Source organism: Nomascus leucogenys, chromosome 19 (genome assembly GCF_006542625.1).
Source record: "Nomascus leucogenys isolate Asia chromosome 19, Asia_NLE_v1, whole genome shotgun sequence".
Lineage (NCBI taxonomy): Eukaryota > Metazoa > Chordata > Mammalia > Primates > Hylobatidae > Nomascus > Nomascus leucogenys.
The window spans coordinates 7463155-7486281 of NC_044399.1; the positions used below are offsets into that span (position 1 = coordinate 7463155).

The 23127-nt window shown below is 39.6% G+C and overlaps 1 long non-coding RNA gene across 1 annotated transcript in view; it reads right to left on the reverse strand.

The window, feature by feature from the left end:
* Positions 1-5282: 5282 nt before the first annotated feature.
* Positions 5283-23127, reverse strand: part of LOC115831520 — a 54765-nt gene continuing 36920 nt past the window's right edge. The window contains exon 3 of the long non-coding RNA XR_004027014.1: positions 5283-7202. This is a non-coding gene — a long non-coding RNA (uncharacterized LOC115831520). The remainder of the gene's footprint in view (positions 7203-23127) is intronic.

Below are 23127 nucleotides of genomic sequence, written 5' to 3' on the forward strand. Positions count from 1 at the left end.
ACAGGGAGGTATAGTGAAGGCACTGAATTGAAACACCTGAGGTCTCATCCAAGTTGTCACTGAATCGGTGAAGACATGTTGGTCTCTGACTCCCTCACCGTGGACCACAGCAGTTCTCCCTGAAGAACGAAATCAGCATGCTGGAGTAAATAATCTCCAATTTCCTTTCCAATTGGTGTATTCTATGCTTTCTTTTGGAAGTAAAGGGCTAATTTTCAGAAATTACCAAAAACTTCAAGGAACCCATATAGTCTTTAATTTTAAAAGTCAACAGAATTCATTTATCACTCTCCCTTTTATCAAAAGGATAGAAAGCAACTTAGGTATTGAGCCTGGTGAGTAAACATGATGAGTGGTTTGCTTTCTAGCCCAAGTGTGGTGCCTTTCAGCTGAAGCTCGGTAACACACTTATCTCTTTTGCAGATTTAAAAGGATGCATGTAGAGAGAGGTACTGTTAGAGTGGAGCAGTGGCACTAGTGGAAATGTGGTGAATTCACTGTTAATGAAGAGGGAGAGGGAGAGAGAGAAGGAGGAAGGAGATCAAGCCGCCTTCAGAGCTGGAGATCACAGCTCACGTAGAATGGACATATTCTCTTGCCCTATTAGTTATATATCGCTGCATAGCAAATTGCTCTAAAACTCAGTGGTTTAAAACCACAAGCATTTATGATCTCACACAGCTTCTGAGGGTCAGAAGCCTGGCTTAGCTGGGTGGCTCTGGCTTGGGGTCTCCCATGAGGCTGCAGTCAGGCTGTCAGTCAGATCTGTATCATGAACATCCTGGAAGGGCCGAGGATCCATTTCCAAAATGGCACACTCACACGGCTCGTGGCTACAGTCCTCAGTTCTTCCTGGCTGTTTCTTTGTGGAGGGGGGGTGGGGGTCTCAGTTTCTCCTCATGTGGGCCTCTCCATATGAAGCCTCCTGGGTGTCTTCAAGACATGGCAGCCAGGTTCCCTCAGAGCAGGTGATCCAAGAGAAAGAACCCTAGATGGAAGCTCAGGCCTTTCACATCTAATCTTGTAACACACCATCAGCTCTCCATGTCCTCTTTGTCCTACAGACCAACCCTGGTACAGCGTCAGAAAGGACAGCACGAGGGTGTGAATGACTGGGATGGAGGCATCAGGACGCACATTGCAGGCCAGATACCACACTCGCCAAACAAATGGGAGAGGAAATAAAATCATTCACTCCTTCAATCTTACCATTTTGTGAACCTCTCACAGAGACAATTATTCTTAGGTTGTTTGAGTAACAAGGTGAACAAGGATACCATGTAGTGAGATGGGGTTACTGGGTAGAAATAAATTTGATAGAGTTTTCAGAAAGAAACCATGACATCTGTTTTGGAAATCTTTAGTTTGAAATGTCTATTACACTTTTATGCTGGATGTGATTATAATGCCTTAAAATGTATACTCCCTTCAATATGACTGCTAAGTACAAGCCAGTGTGGCCTCATCAAAGAAACTGATTAAAAAATGGTTAAATGTTCGAACATCGGAGGAGAATACGGCTGTGCTGGACTAGTTAGAGATGGTATGTCAGTCCCATGCAAGGCATTTTTCAAAATGAATTTCAAGAGCAATTTTGATTAGACTTTGGGAGTGCAAGGCCAATTCTAGTAATTAATATTATCTTCCTGGATAACTCAAAATTACATCCCAGCTCTGACTTGTCCCCTGAAGTCGAGATTTTTACATATAATTGCCTACTTGACATACACTATGCACTTGAGTGTCTAATCGGTCTTAAAACTTAACATTTTCACAGCAGAACTCCTAATTTCTGCCTCCCACCACCACCAAATCTGTTTCTTCTGGAGTTTTCCACATTGCAATAAATGGTACCACCATCAATGTAGTTGCTCAAACTAACAACTTAGGAGTCATTTTTAATTATTTACTATTGTCCGTACTTCAAGTAGATTCATCATTTGATTCAACTGGTTCTACGTCCAAAATAGAGGGTGTTCACCTTTGTAGTCACTGAAATAAATGTAGACCAAGCCATGTTGCTGTCTCACCTGGACTGCTATTGTTGCTACTAACTGGTTTCTCTGATTTCAATTCTGGAATTCTCCTTTAATTCACTCTGTACCGTAATCAGAATGATCTTTTTTTTTTTTTTTTTTTTTTTTGAGACGGAGTCTTGCTCTGTCACCCAAGCTGGAGTGCAGTGGAATGACTCTGGCTCACTGAAACCTCCGCCTCCTGGGTTCAGGCAATTCTTCTGCCTCAGCCTCCCGAGTAGCTGGGATTACAGGTGCATGCCACCACGCTCAGCTAATTTTTTTGTATGTTTGTAGAGACAGGGTTCATCAAGAAGGCTGGTCTTGAATTCCTGACCTCATGATCTGCCTGCCTTGGCCTCCCAAAGTGCTGGGATTGCAGGCGTGAGCCACCACGCCCGGCCAGAATGATCTTTTAAAATGTCTAAGGAGAAGCTCAGCTGAGAACCTTGCTTGATCTTCTCCAGTGGTTTTCAATCAGAATACATTCCAAGCCCCGCCCCTTGACTGGGAGCTCTGTGTGATGGCCCCACCCTCTGCTCCACTGTCCTGACATCACAGACTCCCCGCTGTGCTCACTGTGCCCTGGCCCACTGGCCTTCTTTCCCACCCTCCTGCACGCCATGCTTGTTCCCACATCAAAGCTTTTCCACTTCATCTGGAATCTCTCCCCGGGTACTTGAGTAATTTTATATGCTCTTGATTGTTCAGGTCTCAAATAAAGTATCTCCTAGAGGTTTTCCATGAGAATCTACATATGTGGGCCCCAGTACCTAGCACTCTCCAGCACAACCAGTCTGTGTACTTTCTTCATGACACTGGGCAGTACTAGAAGCTGCAATTTGTCCCATGGGATATAGATTTTAGGAGAACATGAATATTTTCTTCCTTACTTATCATCGGTTCCACAGGATCTAATACAATATATACTTATATTGTATTTAGCACGTGGTTGGCACTCAATAAATATTTATTAAGTCAATCAATAAATCATTATGAATTACACAGCTGTCAGGGTTGGGGAAATCCTTTCCTAACTCAACTGAGTGCTTTTATGCGTTCTCTCTAGGTATAATGATTGGATAATGCCTTAACACTGAGTCCTGGGATGAGAGAGGTGTGGAAGTAGTGCAGGCAACAGGGGTGAATACACACAGTCCTGAGTGGCCATAAAGTCATACTTGTTTCCAAGCTGGAGGTTCAAATGGAACTGGAGATGTGGAATAACACAGGTCACATGAATAAGGATTACAAAGATTCAGCAGAACAACAAATGCGTGAGTTAGGGGAGCACCAAGTATTCTGGCCAAGAACCTTTGAAAATATCATTGAAATTTAAACTTGAGCGGTGCTTGGGTTTGATGTTCATTTTGACAACTTTTCTGCTCTTCCTATCCAGTGCCCAGGAACAGTGCCTGACGCACAGTAGGAGCTTAGAGAGTACTTCAGGACTCACATGGAATGACGGAGCTGAACACTAACATCAGAGTCAGCTGAAAGTCTCCATCTGGGGAGGCAAGCAGCAAAGAAATTCCTCAGTGCTCAAGGCCAATGAGTGCTTTAGAATCCAGACTGAGAAATAACAAACAGATGAGGTAAGTAAATGTGATGTCAAAACCTGACTGTGGTGTTACAAAAGACATTACAGACAAATATCCCATAGAAACATCAACTCAAAGTTCTTCAACAAAATATTGGCAAATTAAATCCAAATACACACACACACACACACAGATGCGTATGTATACATATGCGTGCATGTATATAATGTAGTCACACATATGTATACGTATATGTATACAGGTATATGTATGTGTGTATATATGTATATGTACATGTATATATTTATACACCTATGTATGTGTATGTATATGACTATACATACACATACTATATACATATTCACATATACATGTATAGTCATATATACACACATATACATATAAATATACATACACATACACACACATACATATATAAAATGAGTACATTATGACCAAGTGAGGTTTAGTTTTGGAGTAAGAAGTTTTTTATGGTATTCAAAAATTAATCAATATGTTGGAGTCAAGACAAAGATGCTTACTCTCATTACTTCTTTTTAAACATTATACTGGAGATTCTAGCCAGTGCACTAAAACAAACAAATGAAAAGAAACAAAAATTATGAAGTTTAGAAAGAAGTAAAATTCCTTTTTCTTTAGATGGCACAATTATGTATGTAGAAAATCCCAAGGAATATAACAATTACTAGAACTAATGGTTGTTTCGGAAAAGTAGCAGGATACATTCTAAATATATAAAAACAAAGATTAGGCTATATCAGTAAAACCAAACTATATTTGAAACAATTAGATTAAATACATAAGCCTTTGGTAAATCCAATGAACATATAAGAAGAAACGACATTGATGAATAATGTACACTTCATAGAGACTGTATAATTCCAGATTTGGAAAAGCTCTATTAAAACTGCAACTTTCTATTTTATTAATTGTTACCAAAAATTAAAACTGTTAATCAGTCAGTAAAATATGGACTGCAAACATCTACCAAAGAAAGAGGTTGTAAATTAAATAGTGAATAGGACAGAGCTAATTATAGATATGTCGATATATGTAGATTAATTTACACACATATACGTCATACCTCTGTCCAGCTGAGAGGGCCTAGAAGCAGTGACATCCTGGTAGCAATGAGCATACCTAATGCCCAGATCTTGGTTTCCAAATACCACTCTCCAATAAAAGAACCCAAAGCTCCTTAAAGAAATGGCTGATTCTAAAGATGGAGTAAGAAAAATACAAACTAAGCCTGGAACATCTTGAAGTGACAAAAGTAAGAAACTGCTCAAAAAATTAAATAATAATAATGATAGATGGGGGCATGTCAAAAGGACACAGAAGTCAACCTGAAAAAGCCCAGTGGTCAAAGCTGGAATACTCTGAGCAACAAAATATATAATAATGGATTATTCCAATAAAATGAGTATTTATGAGTTCATATTTATAAAAACGAATACATGAAAGCATTAAACATGGAACTACAAGAGACAAGTCTCCTTTCAGAAGAATGTTTTTTTAAAGTTCATATCCCCTATGCAAAAAGGTAAGGTTTAATTTCCCTATTCTTGAGTGTGAGCTGGACTTCGTGACTTGCTTCCAAAGAATTGAGTATAAGAATGAAAAAATAGAAACTTTCCTTGTGGTAATTTGGCAGGTACTCCCTTAACCATGATGTCAAGATTAACATCGCCAGCAATAAGTTAAGTTGATATCCTATATCCATTGATTAGATGAAATGAGAAAGACATTTCCTTTTTGTAGAGTTCTTCCCCAAAACCTGTAAGCCCAGTCTAACCAGGAGAAAACATCAGACAAGCAAAATTTAGCGACAGTTTACAAAACACTTAACCAGGATTCCTCAAAAGTTCAAAGCCAGACAATACAAGAAAAGAATAAGAAACTGTCACAGCCCAGGAAAAACAAAGGAGATGTGATGAACAAATGCAATGTGGTACCCAGATTGGAACCTGACACAGAAATAGAATATTAGTAAAACAATTGACAAAATCTAAGTAATGCCTGTAATTCAGTCAATAGTATCGTACCAATCCTCATTTCTTAGTTTTGACAAATGGACCACAGTTATGTTAATATTAGGGGAAGTGGGGTGAGGGGCATGTGGAGACTTTCTCTGTTTGGAAATTTTCTGTAAATTATTATTATTCCAAAATCAAAAAGTCTTAAAAATATACAGAAGCAATCCTAAATACCATATAACATTCTGCCTTAGCCTATTAGGCACTTCTATAACAGAATGCCGTAAACTGGTTGTTTATAAGCAACAGAAATTTATTCTCCACAGTTCTAGTGGCTGGAAGTCCAAGGGCCAGGTGCTGTCAGGTTTGGCATCTGGTGAGGCCCTGCTTCCTGGTTCATAGATGGTGTCTTTTCACTTTGTCCTCACATGGTGGGAGAGGTTAAAAAGCTCCTTTTGCCTTATTTGATAAGGGCACTAATCCCATTCGTGAGGGCTCCACCCTCATGGCCTGATCACCTCCCAAAGGTCCCACCTCCTAATACTACCACCTTGAGGCTAGGATTTCAACATAAGGGATCTTAGAGGGATACAAACATTCAGTCCATAGCAGTATCTGGACCCCAGAAGAGACACCAAACCTACTGTGTTTTATAAGGTAAATTCTACCGAATATGCAAGGAACTGATCATTCTTATGTTTCGCAAAACACTCCATGGCATGGAGAATAATGGGCTAATTTCCAACTCATTCTAAGACGCTAGTGTAATTTTGAAACCAAGAGATAAAAAGGATATCAAGAAAGGATGGAAGGAGGAAATAATGAAAACAAAACAGTAAGTCATTATCACGTACGAACTTGTACCTCAAATCCTAAAAAAAAAAATTAATTAAATTTTTCAGTACATTTAAGGAACAAAACATTATAGAAAACAAGCAGCGTTTAATCCAGGACTTCAAATAAGTTTCATATTTGAGATCTTAATAAATAGGAAAAAAAAACATGATTATCACAAAAGTTACTGGAAAAACCCTCTGATAAAACTTAGCATCTCTTCCTGGTAAATGGCTTTAGCTTGAAACAGGGAATTTTTTAACCTCCCAAAAGGAATTGCCCAGTAAACCACAAGTCCCCATATGAAAGGTGAATCATTAGAGACGTTCCTATTAAGGGCAGAGACAGGAAAGTGAGGCTCACTATTACAAAAACTATTCAGAATTGTTCTAGAAGTTTTAAACCATAAATGAGGTGAGAATTTTTAAATATATGAAAAGACATAGTACAGCATTTCTCAAAGTGTGGTCGCTGGACCAACAGCATTAGGTAGTTAGAAGAACAAATTATCAAGCCCTACCCCAGACCGCTGGAATCAGAAACTTGGAGTGGGAAATGGCAATCTGTGCGTTAGCAGCCCCCAGGGAGGCTGGGATGTGTCCTGAAGATGGAGAAACTCGCTGTAGTTAATGCTGTTGGTTTCAATGCTACTGGAAGCCAGAGCACTCCAACCCCCAACTGCTGTGAGTGTTGGCTTCCAACACTTTGCACCTGTCCCCTTCTCCTGAGGACTGTGCTCAGCTGAAGGAAGTCCGCTTGCTCAGAAATGCCCAGAAGATTCTGCTTTCTTTCTGTAGGAGATTGCTCTCCAGACCCTCGAAGATACAAGATCCACAGATGCTAAAGTTCCTGCTATAAAATGGCATGGTATTTGCATATAACCCAGGCACATTCTCCCACATACTTGAAATCATCTCTATATTACTTATATCACCTAATACAGCCTGTAGCCAATGACTGACTGATACAGGGCAATGACTGACTGATATTGAAGGCAGCCCTCTTGCTTCAAAGTAGCATAACTCTATGATGCTATTTGCAAGCCAGAAGGCCCTGTGGGGTTAGGCTGAGGTTGGGCCACAGCTGAGGCCACACCTGCACAGCTTTCCCCCTTCCCTGGCCTGCTGTCCTCAGTCTCTGACAGGTTTCACCTGAGAACACATTTTCCTGGAAACCACTGACCCACGAATCCTGTCTCAGGCTCAGCTTCTAGGAAATCCAATCAGGCATAAAATATAAGTTAAGAAGAGGGGGTGCTTAATTTTGAAAACTATCATTTTCCACCTAGAGCTTTTTAAATAACCAACTATGAGACTATTATAATAGCTCCTAGTTAAATAGAACTTACTATATGCCAAGTCCATATATACATATATATTTACTCATTGAATATGCACAACATTCCTCCAATGTAGACATATTATTATTATCCTCATTTTATAGATGAAGCAACCAACACACAAAGAAGTTTAACAATTTTCACATTGCCATACAGTTAAAGTTCTTTATCAATTGAATAAAAGATGCAGGTTCAAGTACAATTTAAGAATTTGCAAATAGATAATTGAAAACTATTGGAAATTTAAATTCATAATTAAAGTTTTTAAATAAAAAGAGTTTATCAAGTGTGGACACAGTTGATTATATTTGCAAATCACTCTATTTGGTTTTCATTGCATACATTTACTTATTTTTATAGATAGCTCTGGCAGAAAAAGCAACACTCACCAAATACAGGTATCCTTTGCTCTTCCAATTCTTGCTTTCTAAATTCAGACACTGAATAGATTTAACCAATTTTTGGATTACCCCATGTTATATGAATTCTCCCTACTTGCTATTCAAAACTCAGGATCAAAGAGATTTGGAGAACAGTTTTTTCCGCACTATCTGAACTTGCTATCGAATTCTCACTCTCCAGCTTTAGAAATGGAATAGATTGAATTTGGAGAAAAATATGCATTCCATCCTATTCTCTATGTCTTTACTACATTAGGCAAGGCCCTCATACTAGCTTTGGCCAAGGCAATGTAAGCAGAAAGGACCCAGGATAGCCCTTCCCAGGCTGAGCTTCAGAGAACCTGGTAATCCTTCAGCCTCACCGATATTGTAATGCTGTGCCCGGGAAAAACACATGTTGCCTTTGGAGCAGCCTCAGGATGGTGGGACCTTCATTACTCTGGCTTCCCAAGCAGCTGTGCTGAGCTGAGCCCATGCTACCTTCAAAGGACATTGGTATGCGTAAGAAGAAAGAGCATTGCCATGTGGAACCACTGAGATTTTGCAGTTAATGTATTGCCATAGTGTATCCTAACCTATCCAGACCAGCACAGCAATCATTTATTACATCTCAAGTAAGAGTAAACTAAGTAGTGTTGAAAAAATTGTCATTATACTTAAAGAAAGATAAAGTTAGACTTGTTTCATATAATGCAAAAATAATGCCCTAATGAAATTAGAGTTGTCCCTCTATATCTGTGGAGAATTTCTTTCCAGACCATCAAAGATACAAGACCCACAGATGCTCAAGTTGCTGAAATGAAGTGGCATAGTATTTGCATATAACCCAGGGACATTCTCCTGTATACTTGAAGTCATGTATTACATACAGTACCTAACACAATGTAAATGCTATGTCAATAGATATTATACTGTATTTTTATTTGTATGTTTAATTGTTGTATCATTATTTTTATTTTGTAAATTAAAAAAATAATTTTGTGTATATTTGGTTGAATCTGCAGATGTGGAACCCAAGGATACAAATGACTCACTATAAGAAAAAAGTATAAGAAAATATGGAGCCTATTTTAGGTAGCATTTTGGTAAGACAGGCATTTTTATGCAAGGTATAAAATACAGACATTAAAGAAAAAAAAGACAAACATGCCACATAAAAATGTAAATGTTTCTTATGAAGAAAAACAAATTCAAGATTTAAAAAACAATTTTTCAGTTGTAGAAACACCTTTGTTATACACCTGTGCATACACACAAACGCACACGCACAATATGATGTGTATCCAAACTATTTAAAAAGAAATTCTGTGTATCAATTAAGAACAAAGAATCACCTAGTAAATTTTAAATAATAATAAATAAAGGATATAAATTGACATATTACAGATGACAAAAACAAATGAAAATGAGTAAGATATTATTTTCATTCTTTAAATTGGTAAAAATTTTCAAAGAATTATAATATATAAAGACAGAATGTGAAAGATCAGACCGTATCATGAAGTGTTGCTTTCTGTAAGTAGAATAGGCTTTTAAAGGACATTTTAATTGCATATGTTGATTTAAAAAATACTTTGGCTCACCAGTTCTATCTCTAGCAACCTCTCCCAGGGAAATATTTACCCATGTTTATGAATATTTGAATACTGTTTTTTGTAACATTGTTTGTAATAATCCACAATTAGAAATACAATGTCATTAAATGAATAATAAAATAAATTATATTACATCCATATTAAAGAACATCAATTATGTATTAAAAATAAATTATTAAGACATGTTTAGTGACATGGAAGAATGTCTCATATATAGTATAAATGAAAAAGAAAATGAGCACAGAGCAATTTTTTTATATAAAAAGAAAGGATACATGTATGAGATCACATGTTACCGCTAAGGATACAAAGTGGCTCTTTAAATTCTAGGCTATACGCATTCTTAAATTTATTAAAACGAGACTATATGTAGAGCATTCTATTCAATCAATTGCATATGTACATCCTGGAACACTGTTCCCAAATCTAGTCATTCTCGAGTTTGCAATATTTATTCATACTAATATTGACATATTTTTTAAATTGATTCACTTTTATTCTCAAATAAATTTACTGGTAAACATTTATGCCATCACATAAATGAAAGATAAATACACTATTAGATGCAAAAAAGTTATTCAGTTTACAAGAAAATTGTATGATTAAATACTGCGATACATTATGTAATGCAAACATAATAAATCCAAACTTTTAAAAAAATGAATACCTGAAAATAGATTTCTCAATGAAGAACAGAGAGATGTTTCTGGTCAGTCATATAAAAGATATATGTAGCTGGATACTTGGGAGTCTATATCCATACGACAATTTAGTTTCGTTAGTTTCAGCTAGTTAGCACCAAATTAACTTACCTGGGTTGAAAATGGTAAATTATCTTCTCTGATACTGTTAAATACTGAGATTTAATTGTTATTCTGAAATAATTGAGTTACCTAATAAACTGTTACTTCTGAAACACTCTACAGAGTCACTTCTTCTGCTGAATATGTTTGTTTATGTGTTTGCAGGGCAATATCCCTAAAGAAGAGGAATAGCAATGTCTACCAGTCACTGTTGCCACCTGACTTGGAGAAACACCCGTGGATACCATGTATTAAGTCTCTATTGTCTTTTCATGATGTTCCAAATTGTTTCAGCTACTTTATATGAGTTTATAACCAGGTTGGTAAACAATAGTGTTTTAGGTATTTGACTGAATGAGTGAATTTCATCAGAAGACTCACTCCCAGGATCTGAGTGCATTTGTGTGATGAACAATTAAAATAATTGCTGGCCATGAGACATCCTATAAAATAGCATGCACACATTATCTCATATAATTATCACAATCTTTTACATAACTGGAATTCCCATTGTACAGTTAGGAATTAGAGGTTCAAAGAGGTAAAATGCCTTGCCTGGGATCACATGGCAGTGTAATGATAAAAATCAAAACACGAACCTCAAGAATGTTGAATTCCAGAATGTCCTCTTAACTTCTAAATTGGAATCAGAGGCTGCAGCTACACACCCCGATGTCCTCAGCACAAGCAGTCTCATGTCCCCACCATGGGCCTTATCCTGGGGAAGGGAGAATCCCTACTCAGGCACCAGGGCCCCTAGAATGTGCAGGCAAGGGGCTACCTGGCACCATTGTTGAAAGTGCCACAGTCATACCTTAAGTGAGCTGTTGGCCGGGGCCAGCAGGGTGCCTGTGAGGCCAAGCATGTGTGTGTGTGTGTGTGTGTGTGTGTGTGTGTGTGTGTGTGTGTGAGCTAGTTAAATGTCAACATCAGAAGCCTGGAGGCACAGAAGTCACCCATGAGGAGCTGCCCTTCCTACCTCCTGTTTTCCTTTCCCATCCCTTTCTTCATCTCAATTCCCAACCTGCACACCCATACAGGCAATCCAACCCTAGCTCTGTCTCTTCTTGCATCCCAGTTCAGTGGAAAATCACCCTGAGATTGCCATGGTAAACACATTATACTTTCCGAAAGACTAAACAAGATTAAGAACAAAAACATTCAAGGGCTGGGCACGGTGGCTCACATCTGTAATCCCAGCACTTTGGGAGGCCAAGGCGGGCAGATCACAAGGTCAGGAGTTCGAGACCAGCCTAGCCAACGTGGCGAAACCCCGTCTCTACTAAAAATTAGCCAGGCATGGTGGTGCCCACCTGTAATCCCAGCTCCTCAGGAGGCTGAGGCAGGAGAATTGCTTGAACCCAGGAGGTGGAGGTTGCAGTGTGCCAAGGTCATGCCACTGCACTCCAGCCTGCGTGACAGAGCAAGACTCTGCCTCAAACAAACAAACAAACAAACCACTCTAATGTCCGGCCTTCCTGGCAGATGCATGATTTAGATATCTTTCCCAAGTATATGATTGAGTTTTCTGCAGTTAAGTTTCAATAATCTCTTCAATCTTCACTGAAATCATCAATCCCTGTCAGCAATTAATGTGCTCAGACCTGCCTACATATATCTGAATTATCCACTTGCACCCTCTGCATTCTGGACTCCAGAATCTGTCTGAAGTTCCAGGTACTAATTGCCATGGTCTAGATCTAGGCAGGACGCTGAGTTGACAATTCGACCTCGCTTCCTCCCTGCGGCATCCACAGTGTGCTCCGGCCCTAACCCAGACTCCACATGGAGAAGCAGCCTAATGCTCTGATCTGCTGTTGAATTGTGCCATGTGGTCTTTAAAAGGCTTTGTCTTTTTCTTTTTCTCCAAACAGTCAAGATGAAATTGGCTTCTGGTCAGCAACTCGCTTTCTTTCCCTCCTCTAAGGTAGAGTCGCCAAAAAGGATTTTGTTTTGTTCCATTTTGCCTGCAACGATATGGATAGCCAAATAGGACTACAAATTATCTACATTGTTTTTATGAAGAAAAATATATTTATTTTCCTAGCACTTGGAATCGTTGCTTGCTAGGGCCAGGGAACCGATGTTGTCCCCTGATTTCTGTCCCCCTTTCACCCTAATTGGAGAGATCTGAGCACACCAGAGGATGTTTGTGGCTAAATTGGGGTATTATGAAAATAGTTCACAAAGCAAGTGGAAAGCTATATATAAAAATGATATTTACTTCTCATTTTAAATGAAGCCTAAGACAAAAGGCATATAGGTAAACACAGCTGCAACATTTTTAGGCATATAATCAAATGCAAAAATAATATTGGAAAACTATGTTAATTATTGTAATTAAATTGTGAACGGTATTGATAGAAAAATATCTTTAAAACATATAAAATCAAAACGGAGCTTATCACATTATGGGAGTTTGCTCTATTATATATGATGTGCCTAGATGGAGGTGCCAGTTAGCAAACTGCCCACAACTCCCCAGCAGTAGAATAGAGGGAAGGAAGGGCTGAGGGACCAGAAAAGAACTCTAGACCTTTGCATAAATCTTAGCCCCAATTCCATGGTTTTGGGGAATAAGTTTGCCTGACCAACTTCTGAAAGTTGGTAGAGAAGAGTCGTAAGGGCCTAGACTTTGGAGTCAAGTTTATCTGTGTTTGAAGCATGGCCCACCCACCTCAACAGGGTGTTTTTAGGATCCACAGCCCCAGCTACAGCGGGAGACAAGGGTCTTGAGACCTATAGAAATCCAAATTCCACTCGGATGACATAGTTATCCTGGGCAAAAGGAAATGTGCCATGATCCCAGCATTGTTTTCCTACATTGTTACTACATGGCTATGAAATTTTCAGCCTTGCTCCTAAATGTCTGGGGGTTTAAGGAATGGTTCAGCAAACGTGGCTCAACCTTAAAGCCCACCGTGTCCCCAAAGTCTAGAAGACTCTGTCTTTGGCTGCCTTTAATCTTAGAGTTCACTTTCCTCCTGGATACCTGTGTTCAGAAGACACTTTGGCCCCAACAGAGGTGTCTAAAGCAGTGTCTGACTCTTCTTCTGGTCTACCACGTTCCTCTCGAGGATCCTTCTGAGTGCAGAAGAAAACTGGACATTGACCGAGAGGTTAACGGGTGCCATTTCTCCTCGTTACTTTGCATCATCCAAGAAAAAGAAATGCTTCTTCAAGTTTTCCAATCAATTGCACTCACAGCAAAGGTTGGTTGAGGAGCCACTCTGGAGGCTTCCCATCTGCTGCTTCGTGGAAATGTTTGTACAGGATCTGGGCTTCCTGCCGAGCCCCATTTCCATCATAAGTCGTGTGTTTCCTGTGCATGTTCTCACTCCACACATTAACCCCCTTTTCAGTTTTCACTTAAGTCTTATCTCTCACTTGATGAGCAATTTTTTCACTGGCTGGATCATTTGCAACAGTTTCACAAATGTCTTTTTCTCATTTCTGTAGAGAGAAATTGGTGAACTTGTTCATTCCTCAGATCTGAGCCACTGCTGAATTTATTTCTCTCTTTAGTTTACTCACTTTTATATTCTGGCGAAGAAACCTACGTGCCTTAGCTTGTCTCACTTTTTCTTCATTTTCATCATCTGCACTAGCAGTTGGCCTTTTTTGGGGGGAGAGATGGACAATTATTTCACAAAAAAACTAAATTTTAAATAATTGAATACGAATAGCTGCATATACAGCAAACAGAGACACTCCGAGCCACCCAGGAGTGAGTCAGCTGTCACAGTAGGGGCCTCAGCCATGGACCCCAGCTGCAGGGGACAAGCAGGTACTTACCTTAGCAAATTATCACAGTATTTGCTGAAGGCCTGCTCAGAGTGGCAAAGCCAGATAGATCTGTTGAACTTCACACCCCGGGCACCTCCATAGCACATTGGAAGTCACGTAAGCCAATCAGCCTCCAATAACCTATCTGTCAATTGAGAATCGTGATGATAGTGATGCCTGCTTCACAGTATTGTGATGATTAAATGAAATAATATTTGTAAAAACATGTTTGGAAAAGTGTAGATGCTCTGTTATTTTCTACTGTCTCACAGAAATCCCATTTAGAATATGCCTCCACTCTGCAACCTGCCAAGGTGAATTTGTGGTTTAAAGGTGATACAGTTTGGCTGTGTCCCTACCCACTTCTCATCTTGAATTGTATTTCCCATGATCCCCACATGTTGTGGGAGGGACTCAGTGGGAGGTAATTTAATCATGGGGGTGGTTACCCTGGTACTGTTCTTGTGATAGTAAGTGAGTTCTCACAAGATCTGATGGTTTTATTACGGGCTTTTCCCCGCTTCACTCAGCACTTCTCCTTCCTGCCACCATGTGCAGAAGGATGTGTTTGCTTCTCCTTCCTGATTGTAAGTTTCCTGAGGCCTCCCCAGCCCTGTGGAACTGTGAGTCAATTAAACCTTTCCTTTATAAATTACCCAGTCTTGGGTATGTCTTTATTGGCAGCTTGAGAATGGACCAATAAAAAAGGCTAGAACTGAATCTATGTGGAGAAAATGTAGTGGGGAGGGGGTGTGCAAACTCTTAGGAAGTGTTTTCACACTCAATAGAATATAATATAGTAACCCTTGTGCTTTGCTGGTAGACATGTAAAATGGTTCAGGTTCTGTACAAACAGTGTGGCCGTTCCTCAAAATTTTAACCACAGAGTTACAATAAAACCCAGCAATTCCTGTTCTAAGTTTTACTCAAAAGAATGCAAACTGAGGACTTGAACAATATTTGTACTCCAATGTTCTTAGTAGCTTTACTTACAATAGCCAAAATGTGAAAACAATCCAAATGTCCATTGACGGATGAATGGATAAACAAAATGTGGTAAATACATATAATGGGATATTATTCAGCCTTAAAAAGGAATGAAAATCTGATGTGTGCTACCACATGAATGACCCTTGACATTATGCTAAGTGAAACAAGGCCAGACACAAAAGGATAAACATTATATGTGAGGTATCCAGAATAGTCAAATTCATAAAGACAGAAAGCAAAACAGAGGTTACCAGGGGTTGAAGGGAGTGGAAATGAGGAGTTAGTGTTTAATGGGTACAGAATTTCACTTTGAGAAGATGGAAAATTCTAAATCTGGATGGTGGTGATGGTTACACAGTAATAGCAATGAACTGGACACTTAAAAATTGTTAAAATGACAAATTATATGACATCTATATTTTACCAGAATAAAAAATAAATAAAATATTAAAGCTACCTATAACAAACAGATCAATACTGTCATACTAAGAATGCTAGCTGAGTAATAATGTGTTTTGCAAATGAATTGCCTTTTATCACTCTTTAGGCAGTCTCAATAATCATTTTTGTGGTGTCATTAAGATGGTTGTGAATTCGTCTGACTTCGTTGTAGATTATAAACAGACTAGAGGTGATTTATTTTGCCTTCATCTGGTCCTTCATCAAAACACTCCATAAATGGTCTTATGTATGAAAATGTCCTCCCTTTTGCACCCTAGGTTATGCCATAACAAGCAAAGTTTTGTGGATTTGTGAGACATAAAAAGGTTTGTAAGTATTTTTCACCATTTTCCTAGATTTTACTAGCTTTCTCCTTGTAAGCCCATGTTAGAGTGTGAGTCATGAGATCCCTGTGGGGCGCCCAGCTTTGAGGAACCCAGCCATGCAGTGCCACATCTAGGCTGCCATCACTCCATCTTTCCTTCCTTCTCTCTCTCAAGACCTCATTGCACAAGTCACATTTTTCAACGTCCTCCATTCTGTTTGTTTTTTCTGTTGATGACGTCTTTGTCCCTCTTTTTTTGCAATTATTCCCAATACAGATAATCTGCAACTCTAGGCACCAGGAGCCAACATTCTTTCAGTGGATAAAAAGGAGTTTCAATACTTTTTCTTACTAAGGAAATGGATTGCAAGGGATGGTGAATTATTACAATAGTAAGTGTCCAATAAATGTTTGTCAATTGAAGTCAAACTGTTCTGAGAAATAATGACGAGGCATCATTCTGAGGTTTAATTGAAGAAGTCTTGTCCCAAACTCCACTCAAATGTGAAGGAAGGGCAGTATAATCCAGTACAGTAGTTAAGAGCATTCACTTTGGAAACAGCCATGGTTGGGACAGAATCCAGTCTTTACCACTGACTAACTAAAGGACACTACATTTTAGAGTCTTCTTCCTGGGCATAATACTTGTGAAGTGAAATCAGGCTTGCAAAGTGCAAGGTCTATGTTTGTTTTGGACATAGTAATTACTATGCTTATGATAATAAAATGGAAAAGTATTTTTCTCTGTGTTTTATTACCAGAAATATTTTTACCCTCTATTTTACTCCTTTATAAAGTATGTTTGTGAATTATTTAAAAATACATTACTACTAACCCACATTTGTTGCCTCTAGAGCCTAAAGCTATAATATGCAATTGGTATTCCCGGAGCCCCTCATCCAAAAGAGTTGAGTGAAGGCCCATGTTGTAGGGTCATACAATTAGTGATTTTATCAGTCTCATCCCAGATTTCTACCACCTCTGGGTCCAAGCTATTCCCTGAGATATTCTTTACTTGCACATAAATGAGTATTAATGGATCCATGTTTATGGTCACTACTTGGAGGGAATGGGTCCTTTGAATTACAGATATCAGCACATAGCCCCCAAAGCACCTTCAAGAGGCATCTGAGGCTCCATGAGTATAGTGAATGGAAGGAGCGAGGAGATACGGTTGGTTTCTCCTACCCCCTTCATCTTTTTAATAATAAGTGTATATTCAATTAAGTAGGCTCTCATTACTCAATTTGTGCGAGTTCAAGTCTGGGCTAAAGTGAAGTGGAAAAATAATACAAGTCTGATTATCTTTGAAGAAAGCAATGAGCTTTGCATTCCTGTCAGAGATTTTCAAAGACTGGTCCAGGACTATATAGGTAGTGAATGTGTGAACTGAGTTTGGAGCATGACTTTTCTTACTCTTGATCAGGCCCCATCCAGTAGCATCTGCAGATTGGGCCCCATGTGATGAATGCTCAGAGTTCAGTGGCTGTCTAAGCAGTGTACGGAGGGGGCTGGAACTTGGTTGGGTGCAATAGGAAAAGGGCTTTATTTTTCCTCCAATTACTGCTTTCAAACACGCTTTGGAGCAGTACTCTTCCTGTTCATGTTTACACTAATTTCTGGCCAGTCTCTTTTATGATCTTCTAATTTGGTAATTAGGACTTACTTTAAGGTTTAGAAAAGTCTATTTCACCTGATTCAAACCTTCACCCCATTCCCAGTTCAGGCCCGACCCAGCCATCAGCCGTGTGCATTGTGAGGGGCGGCGAGCTCAGGATGGAGAGCTCTCCCCTGGTTCGAAGTCAGCACACCTGCACTCTCTTTCACACGCCCACCCAGCTGTGTGTCCTCCGCCGAGGGCGAGCCTCTCTGTGACTCTTCTGTAAAATGCACCCCATTCTGCCCACTCCTGCCACGAAACCCATCCTCAGCGATCCCGCCAGGCATGTATGCGTGAATGCACGTGCAAAGCTCTCCATCAGAAGGGTGGTGTGGGCCGTGTAAGTCCTACCCCTCAGCCTTGAAGCTCCCTCAGGCTGCAGACTCTGGCCTCCTGGGTCTGAGCGTTAGAACCAGGAGAGGGGTGTCCCTGGGCAGAGCCAGGGGTGCAACAGCCTGCAGCCATCTGGCCTAGCTAGAGGGCCTTCAGTGCAGAAGGGGATTTGGTCTGTTCTTTTTTTTTTTTTAACTTTTAATTCCAGGGGTAAATGTGCAGAATGTGTTCTACAGATGAATTACATGCTGTGGGGGTTGGGTGTATGGATTATTTCATCACCCAGGTAATAAGCATGGTACCTGATGGTAGTTTCTCTATCTTCACTCTCTTCCCAACTTCCATCCTCAATTAGGTCCTGGTGTCTGTCATTCCCTTCCATGGGTGCTCAATGTATAGCTCCCACATATAAGTGAGATCACGTGACCATTCAATTTTCTCTTTCTTCATTAGTTCACTTAGAATAATGTCCTCCGGCTCCATCCATGTTGCTGCAAAGGGCATGATACTCTCTTTCGTGGCTGTATAGTGTTCCACGGTGTATTTGTACCATATTTTCTTTATCCAGTCCACCATTGATGAGCATCTAGATTGATTCCATGTCCTTGTTATTGTGAATAGTGCTGTGATATTCATGCTCTTGTCTGGTTTAGTTGCCTGCTCTTACTCCTGAGACTAGCACCACAAAGGTCAGAGTAAAGTAGAAGATGACCTAAGAAAATATACAGAAGTCTTAACTGGATTGCTTTTGTTATGAGATGTTCACTGAAGTCCTTCTAGTGACTGACATTCCAATACTGGAGTTTTCCTTGGAGGCAGATGTACAAATTTTTCAGAAGCCATGGGCAACATGAATACTGCATGCTTCCCAGAAACACATGGTGAACTTGTCAATCCCCTTTTGGTGCCCTCCCTCTCATTACCGGCTCCTGCACCTGCGACTCCACCCCACAGCCTTGTGATGCTGGCTGCTCTCTTGGTCTTGGTCTCTTCAAAGCATCCCAAGTTTGGCTACTTTCTTCAGCATCTGCATAGCCCAGGGGAAGCTCCATATCATGGCCAAGGCTACCACGTGCAGCCTCTTCAACATCCATCAGCTTCTCCCTGCTCAGACTACATGGAGTGGAGGCTGCAGCGGCTGTGCCAGCTGAGCCCAGGTGTATTTGGCCCAACAAGGATAAATCTAGCACCTTCCTCTTTAAGGGGAGGTGGAGGGATTTAGCCCAAGAAGGATAAATCTAGCACCTCCCTCTCAAAGGGGAATGGGAGGATTCATTGCTGCTTCTCTTTTCAAGCACTTATCAAATATATCTAGACCAGTAAAGTTTCATAACATATTTTTAAATATATCAAAATAAGCTTTCTGTGAGTATGTGTTGAATGGACAAATGAATAAATGAAGATATTTTCATGAGTGGAAACATCTCCTGTGCATGTACTCTGTTCTCAAGAAGATCAAAACTTGCTAATGGTAGAAAAAACACGGCATCCTATGGTTCTTTTAGTCATATGAATGCACACTGACATTAATTTATACCCTATTGAATTGCTTAAATATTCCATTGATATATTTCTTGCTCCCCATTTTGATTATCAATATTTTGAAGTTATTTACCCACTTAATACCATGACAAAATTATTGTGCTGATAGGCCAAATTAGAAGTATGAAAAGGATAAAATAGCATACAGAGATAGGCTTGGAGTTCTCAGAGAAGACGGGAGGAGAAAGGCCACTGGCATGTATTGATCACCTAACATGGTAACAGCTGTGTGACATCTCTCTTATCTCTTATAACAATACAGCAAGGTGGCTAAATTATGGTTGCAGAATCCTGGGCTGCAAGAAATCAAATATGTGACTATGAGGATGTGGCTGCCTAATAAGTTGCAGAAGGGTTCAAATCCATATATGTTTCAAAAACCCCTTCTGCTTAGTCTTGGTGAGCACTGAGGTGGGAGAAGGTTGTGTTTTTGCATGCTCTGGTACTAAACTGCTCTTCTGAATTTCTGTCTCACTGGACTCATTTTCTTATGAGAATACACAAAATAAATATTTTCCCACTTGACCCTGAGTTCTATGAGACAGGGAATATATGTTCTGTAGATCTCAGCTCCCAGTGTTTAGATATTACCTTTGCTGCGCATTCAGTGAATGCCCTGTATCTTTAAATAAATTAATAAGCAGAATTAATAAACAGTATGTGGTGAAGCTCAGTGATACCCAAGAAAGAGTAGCAAATACGTAAGTGAACACCTTGAATGTGATCATCTAAAGACAGGTTTCAGGAAATGCCCATCTTTTAAAATTTTTTAAAATTCTGAAATTTGACACCTTTATTCTTTTGTGAAATATACTGGTGCAAAAAAGAGAGAGAGATTTTCATTTGAGAATAGTTTTCCTTTATAAGACAGGGATGAGCAGATTGTGGCAGCTGAATGGAACATCCTGGCAGACTGCATCAGGAGAATGATAACATGAGAAGCAATGTTTAAAACATTCCCCTAAAAACCAACTCTCAAAAAAAATTTGTTTTAAATAATCTCAGAAATGCTGAAATATTTGGAAGATATGAGCAGGAATGAACAACTACCTTCATCTTATTTAAATCTTTCATTTCCTAATTGTTCCTGGTCTGGCTCATAAAGATCTCTAGATAAAGTTAATTGACTTTAAATATGAGTGGTAAGCTCTTTTACAACTTCTTAAAAATATATCTTTTATGTTCCTGGATAACCTGTAATTTTATAATACTGATCTAGAAACCAGGAGCTGCCACAAATGATGGTGCTAAATCTGTGCTTGACATGGTGGGACAGAATTGCAAGGTGACTTTACAAAGGATGGATGATTTGAGTCTCACATCCATGCTTTGATTGTGCAAAAGAAGTCCTTACTACTTCTCCACCCACCAATTCTGGTGACCGTTCAGGGGTTTGTGGGTCCAGCCTACATTATTCTCCCCTGCTGGATGCTTCCTGTTCTTGAATACCAGACTCCAGGTTCTTCAGTTTTGGGACTCGGACTGGCTCTCCTTGCTCCTCAGCTTGCAGATGGCCTATTGTGGGACCTTGTGAGTTAATACTTAATATGCTCCTCTATCTTTCTATCATCTATTTATCTATCTATCTATCTATCATCTATCTATCTATCTATCTATCTATCTATCTATCTATCATCTATCATCTATCTATCTATCTATCTATCTATCTATCTATCCTATTAGCTATGTCCCTCTAGAGAATTCTGAGTAATATAGTGGGCATGCTGATTTGGGTACAGAAATATTCTTACACTTGGCATTACACTAGTGGGATATTTCTTACCTTCTGGTGCAAAACCCTCCAAGAGCGGAATTACTAGATATCTTATGATTGTGTTCTTCATCTGTTTCTCAAACTGCACTGGACTTGATATCACCTGGGCAGAATTTTATAAGGGGCAGCTCTGCCTTCCTGTTTACATATCTGCATATCTGCTCTCTCTCTCTTAATCAGACTGCTTAGATAAGTATTTCAAATACAGCCCCGAAGATTCTGCACTTAGGAGTCCATTAACGATGCTGAGACAGTCCGTTTCAAATCCAACTATCAGTCAGTAATACTCCCACCTCACTTGTAAACCATGTTGAGGACGCACTACCAGCTCTCACCTACCCAAGCATCTGCATTCCTTGCTCCTAAGAAGGCAACAAGACCAGCTTTTAACAAAATAATAACAATAGTGTTGATCATCATCATCATCATCATAGCAATACTAATATGTCCAGGATACATTGTAGGTAAAAGTAGCTTGAGCAATAAAAGCATTCATTATCTGCATAAGATACTCAGGGAGAGGAGAATTCCTTGACTAGTCCATTCTCCTGCTCAGCTGCATTGCCAAGAACTCAGGTTCATTCCTCCTCTCTGCTCCCCATACTTAATGTGCTGATTTTTGTCCTCAAGCTCACTTCCTTTGTGATCACAGGACAGACCCCTGCAGCACACATCCCTATACAGCAAATAAAGTCAGAGGCAAGTTCACTTCAATTTTTAAATGAGAGAAAATTCCCACAAGCCCCCTGGCTTGCATTCTTTCCGTGTCATTGGCCATATTGCCAATATGTGGGCATGCCTCAGCCAATCAATCAGCAGTGAGGGCAAAACATTTACCGTGATGGGCTTGGACCAATCATGACACACATGAGACTGGGCACTCTCCTGAAGCACGTGGCTAAAATGGAGGACATCAAACACAGGTAGCCTCTACAAGAAAGGCAGAAGGGCAAGGGAGTGGATCCAGATGCTACATATCGGCTTTAACAGAATCATACTACGTTTGTATTTCATGATGAAGCCTAAAGCCAGTGAACAGAAATTAACCCCATAAAAGCAGTGCCTCATTCAGCAAATGAGCAGATAGATATTCTTCAGTACCTATGGAATCCAAGACTCTCAGCAAGCTGCTGGGGAAAACATGATCAATTATACATTATATCAAACATGTTTCAATTCACTTATTTTTTCATTCATTTACTCAATGAATATCCATGCAGTAAATAGTAGTGTCCTTATTACTATTGTTAATTGGTAAACTACTTCCTGCCCTACAGAGTCTTGTCATCTGGTGAGGTAAACAAGGCATTCACATTCTTATTTAAACATTGTTTACACAGTCAAGTATAGTGGTATGCTGGGGCTGGCTCATACAGGCTCCTGAGAACCAATTCTATGTATTCCTTTCCAAATTTAGAGTAGCTTACACCACTGAAATTAGAAAATGCTACAAATCAGAAGACACACACACACACGCCCCACAGAGGCTATCACTAAACATTAACCAGCATGCCACTGGTTGTGTGACAACAAAAGTTGAATCATAAATCATGAACTGTGAGTAATACTCAAATGACGAGTAAAACAATGGGCATAAAAAGAAAGCCCAACTAGCATTGGCCCCTCTACATGGTAGGTGCTCAATACAAAAGTGTGCTAGATGGTCAGATTAAGGAAGGAGGGAGAAACTGAGCTACCAAGAAAATTTAGGGGGAAAAGTGTCATTTGGGCTGGTTATTGAAGAATGGGTG